The sequence below is a fragment of the Coenobita brevimanus genome, chromosome 14 (assembly GCF_032717465.1).
Source record: "Coenobita brevimanus isolate Jiangsu-jjx chromosome 14, ASM3271746v2, whole genome shotgun sequence".
NCBI lineage: Eukaryota > Metazoa > Arthropoda > Malacostraca > Decapoda > Coenobitidae > Coenobita > Coenobita brevimanus.
The window spans coordinates 27,468,317-27,488,446 of record NC_136967.1 but is presented as its reverse complement, the minus strand read 5'-3'; the positions used below and the strand labels follow the sequence as shown (position 1 = coordinate 27,488,446).

Here is a 20,130-nt window from a genome sequence, read left to right as displayed (position 1 = left end):
CTTATTAATGAATACAGTGCTTGCTGCAATAAAAATACAACATAGTGGCGAAAAGTGCTTGATAAAGGGTGGCGATGCCCAATGTTATTTCTGTGGATTTTCACCCTTATATCTTGGGCCATACATCACATCCACCAAGTCCACATGAAAGTACATACTCTGAGGGACTGTGGGATAGCATTATCTGAATTTTCGACAAGGTGGTGCATGGGTTTACTCTTGCACGCGGGGCCTCAAATGTATATATATATATATATATATATATATATATATACACACATATACTCCCCCAGTATCCCTGTTTGTCGTAAAAGGCGACTAAAAGGGTTGGGGGAGGGATAGTGCCCCTTCCCGGAAAACAACTAACTAAAAAAACAAACAATGAGCCTCGGACAAGGACTGGCCAAACGATGACGACCAAGGACCGGACAAAGGACATGGTTATCGGAACGTGGAATGTAAGGGGAGCGAATGATGAGGTGAAAGAGAGAGAGATTGTCCAGGTGCTTGAGGGTGCGAAAGTGGATGTATGTGGAATAACTGAAACAAAATGGAGAGGAGAAAGTGTGAGAGAATGGGAGTATGGATGGGGTATATGTGCAGGAGTAGGTGAGAATGAGAGGGCAAAGGAAGGAATATGCATAGTTGTGAGTAAAAGATGGAAGAAGAGCAGAAGACAGTATGGATCAGTTGGGTCAAGGATTGTGTGGGTAAAGTTGAAAGTTGGAATACAAATGAGGGCGATTGTGTGTGTGTATGCGCCAACGCAAGATCGTTCTAGAAGAGTGAGAGAAGAGTTCTGGACAAATGTAGAAGTGTGCATGGAAAAGTTTGGAAGGAATGAGAGAGTGTTTTTGATCGCTGATATGAATGGTAAAGTTGGGAATGTGAAGATGGATGGAATAGTTGGTGAGTGGGGTGTGCCTGCTGAGATAGATGAGAATGGGAGTGTGTTAGTGGACATTTGTGCTGGGAGGGGGTTGGTGATAGCCAATACCCTCTTCAGGCATAAAATGATCCACAGGTATACATGGCGAGTGATGAGAAGGGTGGGTGGTGAACTGAATGAAAGGAAGGCAATGATTGATTATCTGTGTGTGGATGAAAGGATGCGAAGATGTGTAATGGATGCAAGAGCTTATAGAGGTTGGGGGAGTGAACTTTCTGACCACTACTTGGTGGTGGCCAGAATTAGGATTCAAGTAAGATGGAGGAATAGAAGAAGGGAAAGACGAGAGGAAGGAGTAGTTGCATGGAGAGTGGAAAGGTTACAAGAGGATGAGAAAAAGGCAGAGTATAAGAGAGAAGTGGAGGAACGATTGGGCAAATATGAATTGGAGCAGATGGGAGACATGGAAGGTGTGTGTAGGATATTTACGGAAGAAATATGTGCAGTATGTGATGTGGTGTGTGGAAGGAAGAGAAGACGGAGGGGGGTGCAAGGAACAGCGTGGTGGACTGAAGAGGTGAGACAGGCTGTGGCAGAAAAGAAGAAAACATACAATGAATGGATGAGAAGTAGGGACGTGGAAGAAGCTGAGAGGCGGAAGAGAGAATTATATGTAGAAAGAAATAGAGAGGTGAAAAGATTAGTAAGAGAGAGTAAGAAGAGAGTGGATGGGGTATTTGGAAGGGATTTGAGTGTAAAGTGGAGGGACTGTAAGAAAATGTTGTGGAAAGAGGTAAAAAGAGTAAGACAGGGTGGAAGTGAAGTTAGCAGGGGAGTGAAAGATAAAAATTGTAGATTACTAGTGGAGAAGGGAGAAAAAGTGAGTAGATAGAGAGAACACTTTAAGGAATTGTTGAACATAGAGGATGGAAGTAATGCGAGTATAAATGGCTGGGGAATGGCTGGGACAAGGAGGGAGGTGAGAAGACAGGAAGAATTCAGTAGGATAGAAGTTGTGGAAGCAATGAAGAAAGTTAAATCGGGGAAAGCCCCAGAAATTGATGGAGTGTGTGGTGAAATGCTGAAGCATGGGGGAGAGATAGTAGTAGAATGGATGTGGAAGATGTGCAGATTGACCTGGGAGGAAGGTAGAGTCCCGGAGGATTGGAAGTCAGGTATAATTATTCCCTTGTACAAAGGAAAAGGGGAAAAAGAAGTGTGTGGTAATCATAGGGGCATTTGTATTCTTAGTATAATAGGAAAAGTGTATGGTAGGATACTTATTGACAGAGTTAGAGAAAGAACAGAGAAATTAGTTGGAGAAGAACAGGGAGGCTTTAGGAAGGGAAGAGGTTGTGTAGATCAGATATTCATTCTTAGATCTTTAGTGGAAAAGTTTCTAGAGAAGGGGAAGAAGTTGTATGTGGCTTTCATGGATTTGGAGAAAGCATATGACAGGGTGGATAGACAAGGATTGTGGAAAGTGTTAAGAATATATGGAATAGATGGGAAGTTGTTGAATGCTCTGAAGAGTATGTACGATGGTGCGAAGGCTGCTGTGCGTGTGGGTGGGGAACTAAGTGAATTTTTCTCTTTGAAAGTTGGGTTGAAACAGGGATGTGTCATGTCTCCATGGTTGTTCAATCTGTACATGGATGGGGTAATAAAAGAGGTACAAGGTAGGGTAGTGGATGTTGGAGTGGCCCTGGTGAGAGAGGATAGTGTTTGGAAACTCCCTGTACTGTTGTTTGCAGATGATACTGTGTTGTTGAATGAAGATGAAGGGGAGCTGCAAGGCTTGGTGGATGAGTTTGGGTTAGTGTGTAAGAAACGGAATCTAAAGGTGAATGTAGGGAAGAGTAAAGTGATGGTCTTTGAGAGAGGTGAAGTCAGTGAATGTACAGCGAGGTTGGATGGTGAGGAATTGGATAATGTGAGTACGTTTAAGTACTTGGGTAGTGTGATGAGTAAAGATGGAGGTTTGGAGGGTGAAGTGCTTGAAGGGGTACAGCAGGGAAGAAAGGTTGCTGGTTCTTTGAAAGCAGTGATAAGAAACAGGGAAGTGAACATGGAAGTGAAAAAGTTACTACATGACAGTATTGTGATACCAACTCTAACGTATGGAAGTGAAGCTTGGACGTTGTTGGAAGGACACAAGTCAAGAGTGAGAGCAGTGGAAATGAGTTATTTAAGAGGACCCTGTGGAGTCACATGGAGAGACAGGCTGACGAATGAGGATATAAAGGAGCGTTGTGGTGTGGATGTGGATGTGATAGGAAGCGTTATGAGGAACACACTGAGGTGGTTTGGCCATGTGGAGAGGATGGAGGGTGAAAGACTGACGAAGAGAGTGTATGTGAGTGAGGTGGAGAGGGGAAGAGGGAGGGGGAGGCCGAGGATGAGATGGAGGGATGGGGTGGAGAGGTATATGAGAGAGGGGGGTGTGAGTTGGGAGCAGGGCAGTGAAATGGCGGGGGACAGGGCGACTTGTAGGCGATTTGTTTGTGGCCACCCCAAACGGGATTGAGGCGTCTGGCAACAGATATATATATACATATATATATATATATATATATATATATATATATATATATATATATAGGAGAGGGGTGATAGCCAATACCCTCTTCAGGCATAAAATGATCCACAGGTATACATGACGAGTGATGAGAAGGGTGGGTGGTGAACTGAATGAAAGGAAGGCAATGATTGATTATGTGTGTGTGGATGAAAGGATGCGAAGATGTGTAATGGATGCAAGAGCTTATAGAGGTTGTGGGAGTGGACTTTCTGACCACTACCTGGTGGTGGCCAGAATCAAGATCCAAATAAAATAGAGAAATAGAAGAAGGGAAGGGCAGAAGGAAGGAGTAGTTGCAAGGAGAGTGGAAAGGTTACAAGAGGATGAGAAAAAGGCAGAATATAAGAGAGAAGTGGAGGAACGATTGGGTAAATATGAATTGGAGCAGATGGGAGACGTGGAAAGTGTGTGCAGGATATTCACAGAAGAAATATGTGCGGCATGTGATATGGTGTGTGGGATGAAGAGAAGTTGGAGGGGGGTGCAAGGAATAGCGTGGTGGAATGAAGAGGTGAGACAGGCTGTGGCACAAAAGAAGAAAGCATACAATGAACGGATGAGAAATAGGTGCGTGGAAGAAGTTGAGAGGTGGAAGAGAGAGTTATATGTAGAAAGAAATAGAGAGGTGAAAAGATTAGTAAGAGAGCGTATGAAGAGAGTGGATGAGGAATTTGGAAGGAATTTGAGTGTAAAGTGCAGGGACTGTAAGAAAATGTTGTGGAAAAAGGTGAAGAGAGTAAGACAGGGTGGAAGTGGAGTTAGCAGAGAAGTGAAAGATAATAATGGTAGATTACTAGTGGAGAATGGAGAAAAAGTGAGCAGATGGAGTGAACACTTTAACCCCTTAACCGCGGGGCGTTACTTTCGTGACGCTTGGGAGCAAGGGATCATACCGCGGGGCGTCACTTTTATGATTCTGTGTTATTTTGAATTCACCCGGGCTTTCAAGTGGTGGCTTATATCATCTATCAATACTGCCAATGTCCAACATAGTCAGCACTCCTAATCTCATTTGTACTCCCATCCATTGTTGATAATTTCGCCATTTCTCCCCGTTCTTGACTCCCCTCCCTACCCCCTCTCCATTACCCTATCCTCTCGCCTGCCTGGCCGTGCTACGCTAAGTAAATCTTCCTTGGAATTTTTCACTGATTTTATCCATTGAAATAAGGCCTATGCCCTATTCTTATACCAAATAATATATACAAGAAAGAGATAAGGTAAGTGAGAGTGCCATACACCTAGAATTGGCTAATTATCACCTGACATCACCTCACGTGCACTGGTTCGCTAATTTTCGCTGTTTATTTCCCCTTGAAATATGCTGTATAATCTCTTTTCGTAATAAAAATATATATAAGAAAGGAAGGGAGAAGCCTAAGTGATATTTACATTCACCTGGAACTACCTAATTATTGCAGGCCACTACACTGTATTCTACGCTATGTAAATCTTCCCTGGAATGTTCCACTGATTTCATCCATTGAAATAAACCCTATGCCCTATTCTTATACCAAATAATATATACAAAAAAGAAATAAGGTAAATGATTGTGCCATACACCTGGAATTGGCTAATTATCACCTGACAACACCTCACGTGCACTCATTCGCTAATTTTCGCTGTTTATTTCCCCTTAAAATATGCCGTATAATCTACCACTCACTTGATGTAGTGCTACCTACCTCTTCCTTAGCCTTGATCATTCTTTTTCTGTGTCTGTCCTCCTCTCTTCCTATTTCTCCCATCTTTCCTGTCACTTTTTATTGCTTTTCTTTCCTTCACAGGTGGCTTTACATTGAGTGACAAGCCAAATGGTTTCCTGTAAGCCAAGAAACCATTTACAACGCTGGGTGGTTACCATATAAGCAACCCATACGTTCTCCCTACATGTCAACAAGTGGGTTGGTGGAGGGTTAGTGCCCCTCCCTGTAAAATAGGTAACTCAAAGTCATGTGGCCACCCCTTACTGGATTGTGGCGTCTGGCAATAGATAGATAGATAATTATTTTCGTAATAAATATCATATAAGGAGGGAAGGGAGAAGCCTAAGTGATATTTACATTCACCTGGAAGTACCTAATTTATAATGTATTGTCTAGATTTCCTGCCAATCATTTCGCTGGTATATATTAGCAGCTGTCAAGAGGCTGGCGTTGGCAGTAATGCATTTCCCTAGGTAGGCCACCCCATCCCACCCCTGTCAGTTCACTGTCATCTTCCAATGTGAAGGTACGTCTGTTTGCTCTTCTAACTTCAACCACTTTTCACCCCCATGCAAAGTTCCCTGTGACCTTTACCCCCAACTAAACCTCGTGTGGAAAGAGGTAAAGGGCTGACAATTGATAAAAGAGTGACTACGATCTTTCTATTGAGTAAAACAGTGCAAGTGGAATTGTAAATAATGTGTAAAGAGCAAGTGAAAATAATGAATGTAAATATACGTAAACAGTGGAAAATAGTTTATAAGTTACTTCAAGTGACAGTGCATAACACAGTGTAAATAAAATAGAAATGTAAATAACGTAAATAAAATAAAGAATGTAAATAGAAATGTAAATGAGTAGTATTATAAGAATACGAGTATATACCCTAGAAGTAATGAAAGTGAAAGTTTCACTCTAGCATGTATGAATACTATGAGTTATGAGAGTGAAGGTGAAAGTGACATTCACTCTCATTGCTAGTATACAGGACGAGAAAGTGAATGCTACGTATTTTACTGAAAGAAATGGAATCCTTACAGTGACAATAAACTACTATTACTGAAGGAAACTTATGGATAAAGACTAGATATATATAAGTGTTATATAGCAACAGAAATGTAAACTGTGAGTGTTTTTATGAATAATAGACAACACTAGCGGTGAACGATCGGAAGTGGGATGGTCATACGCCCTCGTAATTTTCATTGCTTTCACAGTGTTTTTTTTGGGGAGTATGGATTCCAAACTATTTGAGAATCATAGATTAGTGTTTCTAGTGATAATATCAGGCTGTGGTAATCATATTACGAGTTGTCGGGAAGTGTAAAGTGGAGACAGTTACCCAACTTCAGAGGTCTCCACAAGTCCTACGGTACTCGACGAAGGCTCAACAAACACCCAAGGAGAAAGCTGAAGGTATGTTTCATAAGTATATGTGATTTTAATATTCTAGGACTAATAACTGATTTTTGGCAAATATTTTTTGAGAGTCTGTCGGAGCGCGAATATGCCCGCAGGAACCGCAAGTCAAAGCAAAAGAAGCCCGCGGTGTAAGGGTTAAGGAATTGTTGAACATAGAGGATGGAAATAATGTGAGTATAAGTGGCTGGGATAAGGAGGGAGGTGAGAAGACAGAAAGAAATCAGTAGGATAGAAGTTGTGGAAGCAGTGAAGAAAGTCAAATTGGGGAAAGCCCCAGGAATTGATGGAGTGTGTGGTGAAACACTGAAGCTTGGGGGAGAGATAGTAGTAGAATGGATGTGGAAGATGTACAGATTGGCCTGGGAGGAAGGTAGAGTCCCGGAGGATTGAAAGTCAGGTATAATTATTCCCTTATAGTGGTTCCCAAACTTTTTCTGGTCGTTACCCACTTTTCATACATGATCCTTGTCCATGGCCCCCCTTCCCCAACCATAACCCATGACTACAGTGACTGTCTACACTACAGTCCTACACTCATTATGACCATATAAAAATCACTTTAGCAAATCCTGTAATTTTATTGATTCCGTTTGTTATTTTCTCTTTTGTTAAGTATTAATAATGAAATGTGTATTTTGTCTTAGCTGAATCTTATAAAATTATTGAAATGGTACTAAAGGAATAATAAAATGCACATTAAAAAAATCCATACTTAGAGTAATTAAAAATTGCATTATTGTGAAAAGCTGATTCAGCAATAAAAAAAAAATTCACTGGATTGAAAAGTGTATTAATCCCACACAATTTGATCTGATCTTTGAATCTTACAAATGTGATAACTTTATAATTCTGAAATGATATGCTATCATGGTGAGTCATAATTGTCTGCCACAACCATGGCCTTCAATTGCAACACACCCACCTCCTCCCAGACCATTTGCTTCTGAACATTCATGCCAGGTTCATTTTTCCTTCATTTGAATCCCCATTCCACTCAGTGTGAAGGGTGTTGTTGCAGATTATCAACAAGCTTCTTGATTCTTGGTTTTGTTTCACTTAAAGCACACCATAGATCATGCTTCATTTCAAGTCTGTTGCGATGTTTCTTTTTAATGAGGAGTAGTTGAGAGAATGCAGCCTCACATGAATAAGTTGATGAAAATGGTAGGAGGTGGCGAAAACCCAAGCCACATAAGTCTGGGTATAAAGCTGCCATTGATGAGCAAAATACTGTGAGAGATACAGTTTCAAACTTCATCCTGGCTCCTGAATCCTCCTGAAGTGTCAACAGCTCAGTTTGGGCATCATCATTGTCATCAGGTATGCATGTCACTGGGGCAGTGAAGGGGAACCTTACTAGCCGAGAAGTTAGGCTTTGGATGTTTGGGAAGTATCTTTTAAATTCCCTTTCCAAGGCCTCAAGATGTTGGGTAATCAAAAATTCAGCAGAAATTATTTACCTTCTTAATATACTCCATGATGCAGAGTTTACTTACCATTAATAAAAGTGGTATTGATGTTGGCTTAAGTTAATATAACACTGAAGTATTCACAGGTGGGCACAAACTGATTATATGGGGAGGTGCACTCGGTGATCAATGTTGCAACTGTGAATGGATAGTTAACTGAAAAATGTGAACATCCTTGCTGATACTCAAGATTCAAGACCAGGTTATCATACAGAATCCATAGTTTAGGAAAACTTAGAATTAGATTGAATTAAATTATCTACTCCCCTAATACATCTCTATGCCTTATTTTATGTCAACAACACAGAATCAGATAAAAAAAGGTAATTACACCCCCCCCCCCAAAAAAAAAAAAAAAAAAGGGGGGGGGACGTATTACTGATGTGTCTGGCAGCAAGGCATTGCACAAACCTGTACTGAACCTGTGTAAGTTCTCTCCACTGACTACCTACTCGCTAAACTCCTTCGGTTCAGGTTATGGCCCCCTACATTGTGATATATGGCCCCATATAATCAGTTTGTGCCCACCTGTGAATACTTCAGTGTTATATTAACTTAAGCCAACATCAATACCACTTTTATTAATGGTAAGTAAACTCTGCATCATGGAGTATATTAAGAAGGTAAATAATTTCTGCTGTATTTTTGATTACCCAACATCTTGAGGCCTTGGAAGGGGAATTTAAAAGATACTTCCCAAATATCCAAAGCCTAACTTCTCGGCTAGTAAGGTTCCCCTTCAATGCCCCAGTGACATGCATACCTGATGACAATGATGATGCCCAAACTGAGCTGTTGACACTTCAGGAGGATTCAGGAGCCAGGATGAAGTTTGAAACTGTATCTCTCACAGTATTTTGCTCATCAATGGCAGCTTCATACCCAAACTTATGTGACTTGGCTTTTCACCACCTCCTACCATTTTCATCAACTTATTCATGTGAGGCTGCATTCTCTCAACTGCTCCTCATTAAAATGAAACATCACAACAGACTTGAAATGAAGAATGATCTACGGTGTGCTTTAAGTGAAACAAAACCAAGAATCAAGAAGCTTGTTGATAATCTGCAACAACACCCTTCACACTGAGTGGAATGGGGATTCAAATGAAGGAAAAATGAATCTGGCATGAATGTTCAGAAGCAAATGGTCTGGGAGGAGGTGGGTGTGTTGCAATTGAAGGCCGTGGTTGTGGCAGACAATTATGACTCACCATGATAGCATATCATTTCAGAATTATAAAGTTATCAGATTTGTAAGATTCAAAGATCAGATCAAATTGCGTGGGATTAATACACTTTTTCAATCCAGTGAATTTTTTTTTATTGCTGAATCAGCTTTTCGCAATAATGCAATTTTTAATTACTCTAAGTATGGATTTTTTTAATGTGCATTTTATTATTCCTTTAGTACCATTTCAATAATTTTATATGATTCAGCTAAGACAAAATACACATTTCATTATTAATACTTAACAAAAGAGAAAATAACAAACGGAATCAATAAAATTACAGGATTTGCTAAAGTGATTTTTATATGGACATGATGAGTGTAGGACTGTAGTGTAGACAGTCACTGTAGTCATGGGTTATGGTTGGGGAAGAGGGGCCATGGACAAGGATCATGTATGAAAAGTGGGTAACGACCAGAAAAAGTTTGGGAACCACTATAAGGGAATAATTATACCTGACTTTCAATTCTCCAGGACTCTACCTTCCTCCCAGGCCAATCTGTACATCTTCCACATCCATTCTACTACTATCTCTCCCCCAAGCTTCAGTGTTTCACCACACACTCCATCAATTCCTGGGGCTTTCCCCAATTTGACTTTCTTCACTGCTTCCACAACTTCTATCCTACTGATTTCTTTCTGTCTTCTCACCTCCCTCCTTATCCCAGCCATTCCCCAGCCACTTATACTCGCATTATTTCCATCCTCTATGTTCAACAATTCCTTAAAGTGATCTCTCCATCTGCTCACTTTTTCTCCCTTCTCCACTAGTAATCTACCATTTTTATCTTTCACTCCTCTGCTAACTTCACTTCCACCCTGTCTTACTCTCTTCACCTCTTTCCACAACATTTTCTTACAGTCCCTGCACTTTACACTCAAATTCCTTCCAAATTCCTCATCCACTCTCTTCATACTCTCTCTTACTAATCTTTTCACCTCTCTCTTTCCTTCTACAGATAACTCTCTCTTCCGCCTCTCAACTTCTTCCTTGCCCCTATTTCTCATCCGTTCATTGTATGCTTTCTTCTTTTGTGCCACAGCCTGTCTCATCTCTTCATTCCACCACGCTATTCCTTGCACCCCCCTCCGTCTTCTCTTCATCCCACACACCATATCACATGCTGCACATATTTCTTCTGTGAATATCCTGCACACACTTTCCACATCCCCCATCCGCTCCAATTCATAGTTACCCAATCGTTCCTCCACTTCTCTCTTATATTCTGCCTCTTCCTCATCCTTTTGTAACCTTTCCACTCTCCTTGCAACTACTCCTTCCTCCTGTCCTTCCCTTCTTCTATTTCTCCATCTTACTTGGATCTTGATTCTGGCCACCACCAAGTAGTGGTCAGAAAGTCCACTCCCCCAACCTCTGTAAGCTCTTGCTTCCATTACACATCTTTGCATCCTTTCATCCACACACACATAATCAATCTTTGCCTTCCTTTCATTCAGTTCACCACCCATCCTTCCCATCACTCGCCATGTATACCTGTGGATCATTTTGTGCCTGAAGAGGGTATTGGCTATCACCAACCCCCCTCCCGGCACAAATGTCCACTAACGCACTACCATTCTCATCTATCTCAGCAGGCACACCCCACTCACTCACTATTCCATCCACCTTCACATTCTCTACTTTACCATTCATATCACCAATCAAAAACACTCTCTCACTCCTTCCAAACTTTTCCATGCACACGTCCACATTTGTCCGGATCTCTTCTCTCACTCTGCTTGCACGGTCTTGCGTTGGCGCATACACGCACACAATCGCCCACATTTGTATTCCAACCTTCAATCTTACGCACATAATCCTTGAGCCAACTGATCCTTACTCTCTTATGTTCTTCTTCCATCTTTTACTCACAACAATACACACTCCTTCTTTTGCCCTCTCAGTCTCACCTACTTCTGCACATATACCCCATCCTTACTTCCATTCTCCCACACTCTCTCCTCCCCAGTTAGTTTCAGTTACTCCACATGCATCCACTTTTGCACCCTGACGCACCTGGACAACCTCACTTTCTTTCACTTCATCATTCGCACTCCTTACATTCCACGTTTCGATCCGTGCCATGTCCTTTGTCAGGTCCTTGGTCGTCGTCTTTTGGTCAGTCCTTGTCCGATGCTTCTTGGTTGTCTTTTTAGTTAGCTGTTTTCCGGGGAGGGGCACTAACCTTTCGCCAACCCTTTTGGTCGCCTCATACGACAAGCAGGGATACTGGGGGAGTATTCTTGAAATCCCCCCTACCCGCAGGGGTATATATATATATATATATATATATATATATATATATATATATATGAGGCGTCTAGAGCCAAAGGGGCATCCCCACCAATATACTGGTTTTGAGTTAGATATGGGAGACAACAGGCTTAACCCTCTTCTCAGTGACAGCACTGGTTGCCATACAAGATTCGGCCTTCTGGACAGTGGTAGAGGGGCTCAAAGTCACGTGGGTTTGTCCATGCTGCCGGGCGAACAAATCAGAGCAGGCAGGCATCTAAGCCACACAGCCCAAACCAATCAGCATTCTCACTCTCTGCCACTCCCCCAGAGCAGCCAATCAGCAAGCGTGTGGCCCGCCCAGTGTGCCGGTGAGGATTCCCTCCCGTGTTCACTGAGGTGTATAATTATTACGTATTGGATTTTTACCCCATTTATCGTGGATTATTGGTGACAAGATGAGCTGTTGTTATTGGGGTTGAAGGGGGGGGGGGTGACAAGATGAGTTCATATAGTTACAGTTAGGAGGTGGTGCCTATAACCTCTCGTAAGTGTCAGACGTGTGTGGAGAAGTGGAAAAAGGTAGAAAGGAAGAGGGAAAGAGAGTGGTGAGGGGAGACAGCGGTAGGGGACGTGGCACCGAGGAGGCAGAGTTGGATGTCGTTCTCCTAGATGACGACCCCACCATTTAACCCCCCACTACCCCTTCTCAATTTACTTAAGCACTACACAACTTTTTTTTTTTTTTAGTGTTGTTATTTCAATCTATTATGGTAGAGAAAAAATAATAACTGCATTGATTTCAGTTTTAGTTGTAAAAAACGTGAAATTACAGTAATAATTATTCGTTTATTAATATTAAGTGAGCTGGAATCTTCAGTTAATAAAGTTTTGTACATTAATACATTCGTGAATGTTTTTTCTGCTATGTTTTTAAATCCCTACAATATGTTATTATGCCCACTTATAAATTGGGGGTTTGGTTTACTGCCTATTTTGTGGTTACGGTTATTATTGTTTTGTTTTTTTGGCTTTACATGTAGAGCATAGGCGCTGATGATCATTTTGATGTATAAAAGGTTTGTTTATTGCCTTCTGGCTATGACGTTGCCATAAACACAACTTTAAAGCGTCATAACTCAAAAGTACATTTTGGCGCCGATGCCCCTTTGGTTCTAGACGCCTCATATATATATATATATATATATATATATATATATATACATATACATATATACACACACATATGGAGCCTCTGTGGTACGGTGTTAAAGTATGCGTTTTCGTACACTGAAGAACGAAGGTTCGCGCCCCACCAGGGTAATAAAACTTTGGAAGCGTTCTTCTGGCCACATACTACTTTGGGGGACACAAGGGGTGCTGTGGTTGAACCAGTGTCGCATACTATAAAATATGCTTGCACCCAGGTGGCTTGCGCGGGCCAATTACACTTGGCTCGCAGACTACACATACATCCAAAGCCACTCCATCACTGCAATTACACTTACAAGCACTTTTCCCCCTATATATAGTCTCTTCCAGACAGCCTAAGCTACTTGGTAGAGATACATTGGCTGTATCGTCCCCACTTCAGTCGGGATAGGCCAGTCCTGCAGTGGACACTCAAACATATATATATACAGTAATCCCTCCAATATCCGACATAATAGAGCCATAGGCAGGTCTGGATATTGGGCCCCAGCTTATGGACCCTAACTCAGGGAAACACCTATATAACTCCCTCTGGACATGCATAGCACCTATTTAAGACCCAAATCACACCAATAAGGAACATAAAAGACTGAAATAAATGCAACAGAAGCATAAAATAAGGTTTTTGAGGTAGGTTCATACAATATTCAACATTCTGGTTACTTACAAGTCCCTGGCTCCTGGACTGGTACTTATGGACCCTAACCTAGCCTAACTCAGAAAAACACCTTCCTACTGCACATGCATAGCTCCTAACACCCTATTCACACCAATAAAGGACATTAAAGAGTGAAATGAGGTGTTTAAGGTAAGTATAGTATGGAAAAAAGTACAGTATGAAACATTCTGCCTACTTACAGCAAGTCCATGGCCATCTCGATGAATAACCGCCTCCTCTCGGACTCTGACAGTAAGAAGGATTTCCTGAAGCACTTGCAGTACACTGTTCATGAAGTCTTGCACTGAACTTAGTCAATCGCACTCAGAAGTCCTTTCTCTTCACAGGGTGCACTTTTGTCTAACTTATGCTCCATTGTAACTTACTAAGTGTTGTACTCTGCACTTTAACTTTTCCCACTCTTCTAACCATTTTCTAAAGCAAAAACAAACAAGTCTATTTACGTTAAATTTAGTTCAAAAATTGTCTTTTCACTCACAACTGTAAATCCTAAACACAAAGCACTGTTTTTTTCACTGCACAACACTGTAAATTCCCGTGTGGTCTAGTGGAGATGTTCTTGCCATTTAATCACTGTCAGAGTCCGAGAATATCACTGGCAGGTGACCTAGGGGTGTGTTGCTGGGTCGTGGTGATGGCGTATTCACTGCAGACGACTCTGAAGATAGACGCAAACTCATGTCGAGCGGTGACTCCACCGTGGCTGATGTGCTGGGCTGTGGTTCGGAGCATGAGGGCCTGTCTTGGGGAGGCAACGGAGTGGAGCCAGGGCTGGGCACAGTGGGGGTCACGGGCTTGAAAAAACTGTCAATGGTTGATTGACGCAAGGAACGACGATTCTGACGATTGATGATGCGCTGCCTGAAAGCACCACTTCCTCTACAAGTCCCAAGGGCCCCATCTCCCTGTCGCAGTCCGGGTGTTCCAGGTAGTCGAGAACGAACTCTAGGTGTTCCCGGAGTGCGCTCAGCTTGGGGATGGCTGGAGTAGTGTCCTGCTGAGAGGAGTCCGCATCATCGTCGCCGTCCTCGTCGGAATCTTCAAGCTGGGTACTGACACCTGCAACTGAAGATGCAATCTCGATATCAGACAATGTCTGATACCCAGGATCGCCCTCGTCGTCATCCAACCACTCACGCACATCGTCCACATCAACATCGTCGCCATGCGTACGTAGACGTGCATGGAAGTCATCCACGTCAAACCCTAGAAAATCGTACTCCACATCCGTTCCAAGAAGCAGACGAGACCAATCATTTTCTAGAGTCTTGACAGGGACTTCCTTCCATGCACTGGCCCAGTTGTAGATTGCAGACTTGATGTTGTAGCGGCGAAGGTTTTCCAAAGTCCGCTGGCCTCGTGTGTCCTGTCCCTCCCTGTGCTCGTCTTCGTCCTCGAGAACAACCATCACCTCGTCCAGGAACTTCCTTCGGTATAGGCGCTTTGTTGCCACGATCACTCCTTGGTCCACTGGTTGGATGAGAGCAGTCGTAGTAGGTGGCAGAAACATGCACCTAATCCGGCCATTCTCAGCCACCAAGTCCTTGACACACGGGTGGGCAGGTGCATTGTCGAGGAAAAGGAAGGCCTTTACCTGGTCGCGCGGGATTCGCACTGTCTTCGTCTGGTACTGTATGACCTCCTTAACAAAGTGACAGTGAAACCAGTCTTTGAAGATCTGGGCTGTAAACCATGCCTTCAAAGAATGGTACCAGGCGACAGGAAGGACATCCATCACCCCACGAAGACACCGAGGCTGCTTTGCACGGCCAACAATAACGGGCTTAAGCCGGTGCATGCCGTTAGCATTGGCACAACACAAAGCAGATATCCATTGCTTGGAGAGCTTGCGGCCAGGTACACGCTTCTCCGTCTCCTCAGCTAGAGTGTTCGTTGACAAAGAGCGTTAGAATAAACCAGTTTCGTCAGCATTGTAGACTTGACCGAGAGTGAGGCCTTCCCTGTCGATCAAGCCCTTCACCTTTTGTCGAAACTCATCAACTCCATCCTCGTTAGCGTCCAAAGCTTCGCCATGAGCTTTACAGTTGGTAAGGCCATCCCGTAACTTGAACGCGAAGAGCCAACCCTCGGATGCCTTGAAGTCTAGGGCGTCTTGAAGCCTGGCGAACTTCTCAGCAGCAGCCTTCAGCTCCGTACCACATACCATCACACCAGCAGCATGTTGCTGTCGGTACCAAATCAACGTGGAGCGGTCGACTTCAGCAAACTTGGGAGTAAACATCACCTACCTCTCCATGTTGCATTTGCTTCTCGACGAGAAGTCAGCCATGTACTGCATGAGTTTGTCTCGGAATCTCTTGATATCGAACAAAGTAGATCGGGCCAGGTTGAACTCGCGGAGGATGCGGGAAGAAGACCACCCCACGTCTACTTTCTCCAATATCTCCCGTTTTTTCTCCAAAGTCAACACCACTCTCTTCCTCTTTTCAGGTGGCGGGGCCATCATCACATACACTAATAAGAGGCACGAGAGCAGCAGGAGTGCCTGCAGCAGGTAAGGCACCACCACAAAAGCGAGCACGTGGGCAGCCATGACAACGAGTGTGCACTCGTGGTGACAGACAGGCGGAAAGTGGGGAGGATGCAGGGGCGCTCTATCGGACGTCAGAGGAATGACGCGCCACAACAAAGCTGTCCCGTGCCACGCGCGGCTAGTTCAAATTACGGGCAAGTTCAAATTACAGTAAAACCTTCATAAGTCAGACTTTTAGAAGACGGAATCTTCAATAAGGCGTACTCAACCCGAGACTACATATGTAAGTAGAATGAGATGCGGAGGTAGGGGGACAAAGGTGGCACCAGGTGCACATGTGGCCACCAGTTTGCTGCTTGCCTGATTTCACTGGCTTTGAAGTCTCAGAGTATCTTGAAGTTATGCAAAAGTTGGTGAGAAGAATATTAATAAAGATGATGTCATCCAGTGGCTTTAAATGCATGCAGATGATCCTGGATATCATCACCAAACAGAAGAAGGAATTGCTGAGTCAGTGGCTGGGAAAAAAGATGAAGATGGTGATGATGATGATGACGACGAGGAAGAGAATAGTGATGTTGGACATAAGAGTCCATACAAATTATCCCAAGTTCGTGAAGCAATGGATGTTGTCATATCTTGGTTGGATTATGTTGATGATGCAGAAGCACAAAATTTGTAGACGTATGTAAGGGAGTTGTGAGACTTGGTTATTCGTCGCCAGTATTCGCAGCAAAAGCAAGTGAAGATTCATGACTTGTTTTTAAGCCTGTGCCAAGGTGTCGGCCTATCCCTCCTCCTAATTCCAGCAGTAATTCTGCTTCTGCAGCTCGTCAGATAGCCAGCACTTTAAGTAGTGTTGGCATAGACACCGAATAGTGTCTGCGTGTGTGTTTATGAAATTTTTAATTTGGTTAAATGAAAAAAAAATGTGTGCATTTGACTTAGTGTTAAGTGATCATGATTATAGTTCAGTATAATTATTCCCTTGTACAAAGGAAAAGGGGAAAAAGAAGTGTGTGGTAATCATAGGGGCATTTGTCTTCTTAGTATAATAGGAAAAGTGTATGGTAGGATACTTATTGACAGAGTTAGAGAAAGAACAGAGAAATTAGTTGGAGAAGAACAGGGAGGCTTTAGGAAGGGAAGAGGTTGTGTAGATCAGATATTCATTCTTAGATCTTTAGTGGAAAAGTTTCTAGAGAAGGGAAAGAAGTTGTATGCGGCTTTCATGGATTTGGAGAAAGCATATGACAGGGTGGATAGACAAGGATTGTGGAAAGTGTTAAGAATATATGGAGTAGATGGGAAGTTGTTGAATGCTGTGAAGAGTATGTACGATGGTGCGAAGGCTGCAGTGAGTGTGGATGGTGAACTAAGTGAATTTTTCTCTTTGAAAGTTGGGTTGAAACAGGGATGTGTCATGTCTCCATGGTTGTTCAATCTGTACGTGGATGGGGTAATAAAAGAGGTACAAGGTAGGGTAGTGGATGTTGGAGTGGCCCTGATGAGAGAGGATAGTGTTTGGAAACTCCCTGTACTGTTGTTTGCAGATGATACTGTGTTGTTGAGTGCAGATGAAGGGGAGCTGCAAGGCTTGGTGGATGAGTTTGAGAGAGTGTGTAAGAAATGGAATCTAAAGGTGAATGTAGGGAAGAGTAAAGTGATGGTCTTTGAGAGAGGCGAAGTCAGTGAATGTACAGCGAGGTTGGATGGTGAGGAATTGGAAAATGTGAGTACGTTTAAGTATTTGGGTAGTGTGATGAGTAAGGATGGAGGTTTGGAGGGTGAAGTGCGTGAAAGGGTACAGCAGGGAAGAAAGGTTGCTGGTTCTTTGAAAGCAGTGATAAGAAACAGGGAAGTGAGCATGGAAGTGAAAAAGTTACTACATGACAGTATTGTGGTACCAACTCTAACGTACGGAAGTGAAGCTTGGACGTTGTTGGAAGGACACAAGTCAAGAGTGAGAGCCGTGGAAATGAGTTATTTAAGAGGAGCCTGTGGAGTCACATGGAGAGACAGACTGACGAATGAGGATATAAAGGAGCGTTGTGGTGTGGATGTGGATGTGATAGGAAGCGTTATGAGGAACACACTGAGGTGGTTTGGCCATGTGGAGAGGATGGAGGGTGAAAGACTGACGAAGAGCGTGTATGTGAGTGAGGTGGAGGGGGGAAGAGGGATGGGGAGGCCGAGGATGAGATGGAGGGATGGGGTGGAGAGGTATATGAGAGAGGGGGGTGTGAGTTGGGAGTAGGGCAGTGAGATGACGGGGGACAGGGCGATTTGGAGGCGATTTGTTTGTGGCCACCCCAAACAGGATTGATGCGTCTGGCAACAGATAGATAGATAGATTGTTATTACTGCAAGAGTTACATTGCAGTCATTTATAGTGATTACATTTAAGTTGGTTACTGTTTAGAATGTTACGTTAAACTGTGAACTCCACCACCTCTGTCACCAACAGAAGCTGCCGATGGGTCTGTACTACCTCTAACGAAAGGTAAATTAGGTGCACTGTTTTTTTATATATACAGTATATATCTATCTATCTATCTATAGCCCGACGCCCTAATCCCGCAAAGGGTGGCCGCAGACAAAACGCCTCCAAGTCACTCTGTCACCCACCACTCGACTCCCCTCCCCCCAACTCACCCCCCCTCCCCCCAACTCACCCCCCCTCCCTCATATACCTCATAACTCCATCCCTCCACCTCATTCTCGGTCTACCTCTCCCTCTCCCTCCCTCCACCTCACCTACATACACCCTCTTAGTCAGTCTTTCATTCTCCATTCTCTCCACATGTCCAAACCACCTCAGTGTATTTCTCCTAATCTTTTCAACCACATCCACATCTACCCCACAACGTTCCTTCACTTCTTCATTCGTCAACCTGTCCCTCCACGTCACTCCACATGCTCCTCTCAAGTAACTCATTTCCACTGCTCTCACTCTTGACTTGTTCCCCTCTTGTAAGGTCCACGCCTCGCTTCCATACGTCAGGGTAGGGATCACAATACCATCATGCAGTGACTTCTTAACTTCCATACTCACCTCCCTATTTCTCATCACTGCTTTCAGTGTACCAACAACCTTTCTTCCCTGCTGTACCCTTTCACGTACTTCATCCCCCAAAGTTCCATCCTTACTCATCACACTACCCAAGTACTTGAATGCACTCACATTCTCCATATCCTCATCATCCAATCTCACTGCACATTCTGTGACTTCATTCCTCTCAAACACCATAACTTTACTTTTGTTTACATTAACTTTCAGCTTCCTCCTCCTACACACTGTCCCAAATTCATTCACCAAACCTTGCAACTCCCATTCATCTTCACTCAACAATACTGTATCATCAGCAAACAGCAACACCGGAAGCTTCCAAATCTCACCCTCATTCATTAGGGCCACCCCCACATCCACTGCCCTACCTTGCACCTCCTTTACAACCCCATCCATATATATATTAAACAGCCATGGAGACATCACACACCCCTGTTTCAGTCCCACATTGAGATCAAAGAACTCACTCGGCTCACCATCCACTCGCACTGTAGCCCTAGCTCCCTCGTACATACTCTTCACAGCACTTAACAATTTCCCCTCCACTCCATATATTCTCAATACCTTCCACATACCTTGCCTATCTATTCTGTCATAAGCTTTCTCCAAGTCCATGAAGGCAGCATACACTTTCCTTCCCTTCTCTAGATACTTCTCCACTAAACATCTTAGAACAAATATCTGATCTACACACCCTTTTCCCTTCCTAAATCCCCCTTGTTCTTCTCCAACTAGCTCCTCTGTCATATGCCTAACCCTATCAATGAGTATTCTACCATATATTTTACCAGTCACACTAAGTAGGCAAATACCCCTATGGTTACCACATACTTCTCTCTCCCCTTTTCCTTTGTACAGAGGAACAATTATACCTGATTTCCAGTCCTCTGGAACCCTTCCCTCTTTCCAAGCCAATCTACACAACTTCCATATCCACTCCACAACAATGTCACCCCCATACCTAAGCATTTCACCACACACTCCATCAATTCCTGGGGCCTTTCCCAGCTTAATCTTCTTCATCGCTTCCACTACTTCCAACCTACTGATCTCTTCCTCCCTCCTCTCATCTCTTCTTCTCCCAGCCATTCCCCAACCACTTATACTCACACTGCTCTCACTCTCTACATTCAACAAATCC

At 43.3% G+C, this 20,130-nt stretch overlaps 1 protein-coding gene across 1 annotated transcript in view; it reads left to right on the top strand.

The window, feature by feature from the left end:
* The window catches only part of LOC145390263 (uncharacterized), a 355,704-nt gene that overhangs the window by 188,747 nt on the left and 146,827 nt on the right, over nucleotides 1–20,130 (top strand). The window lies entirely within an intron of this gene.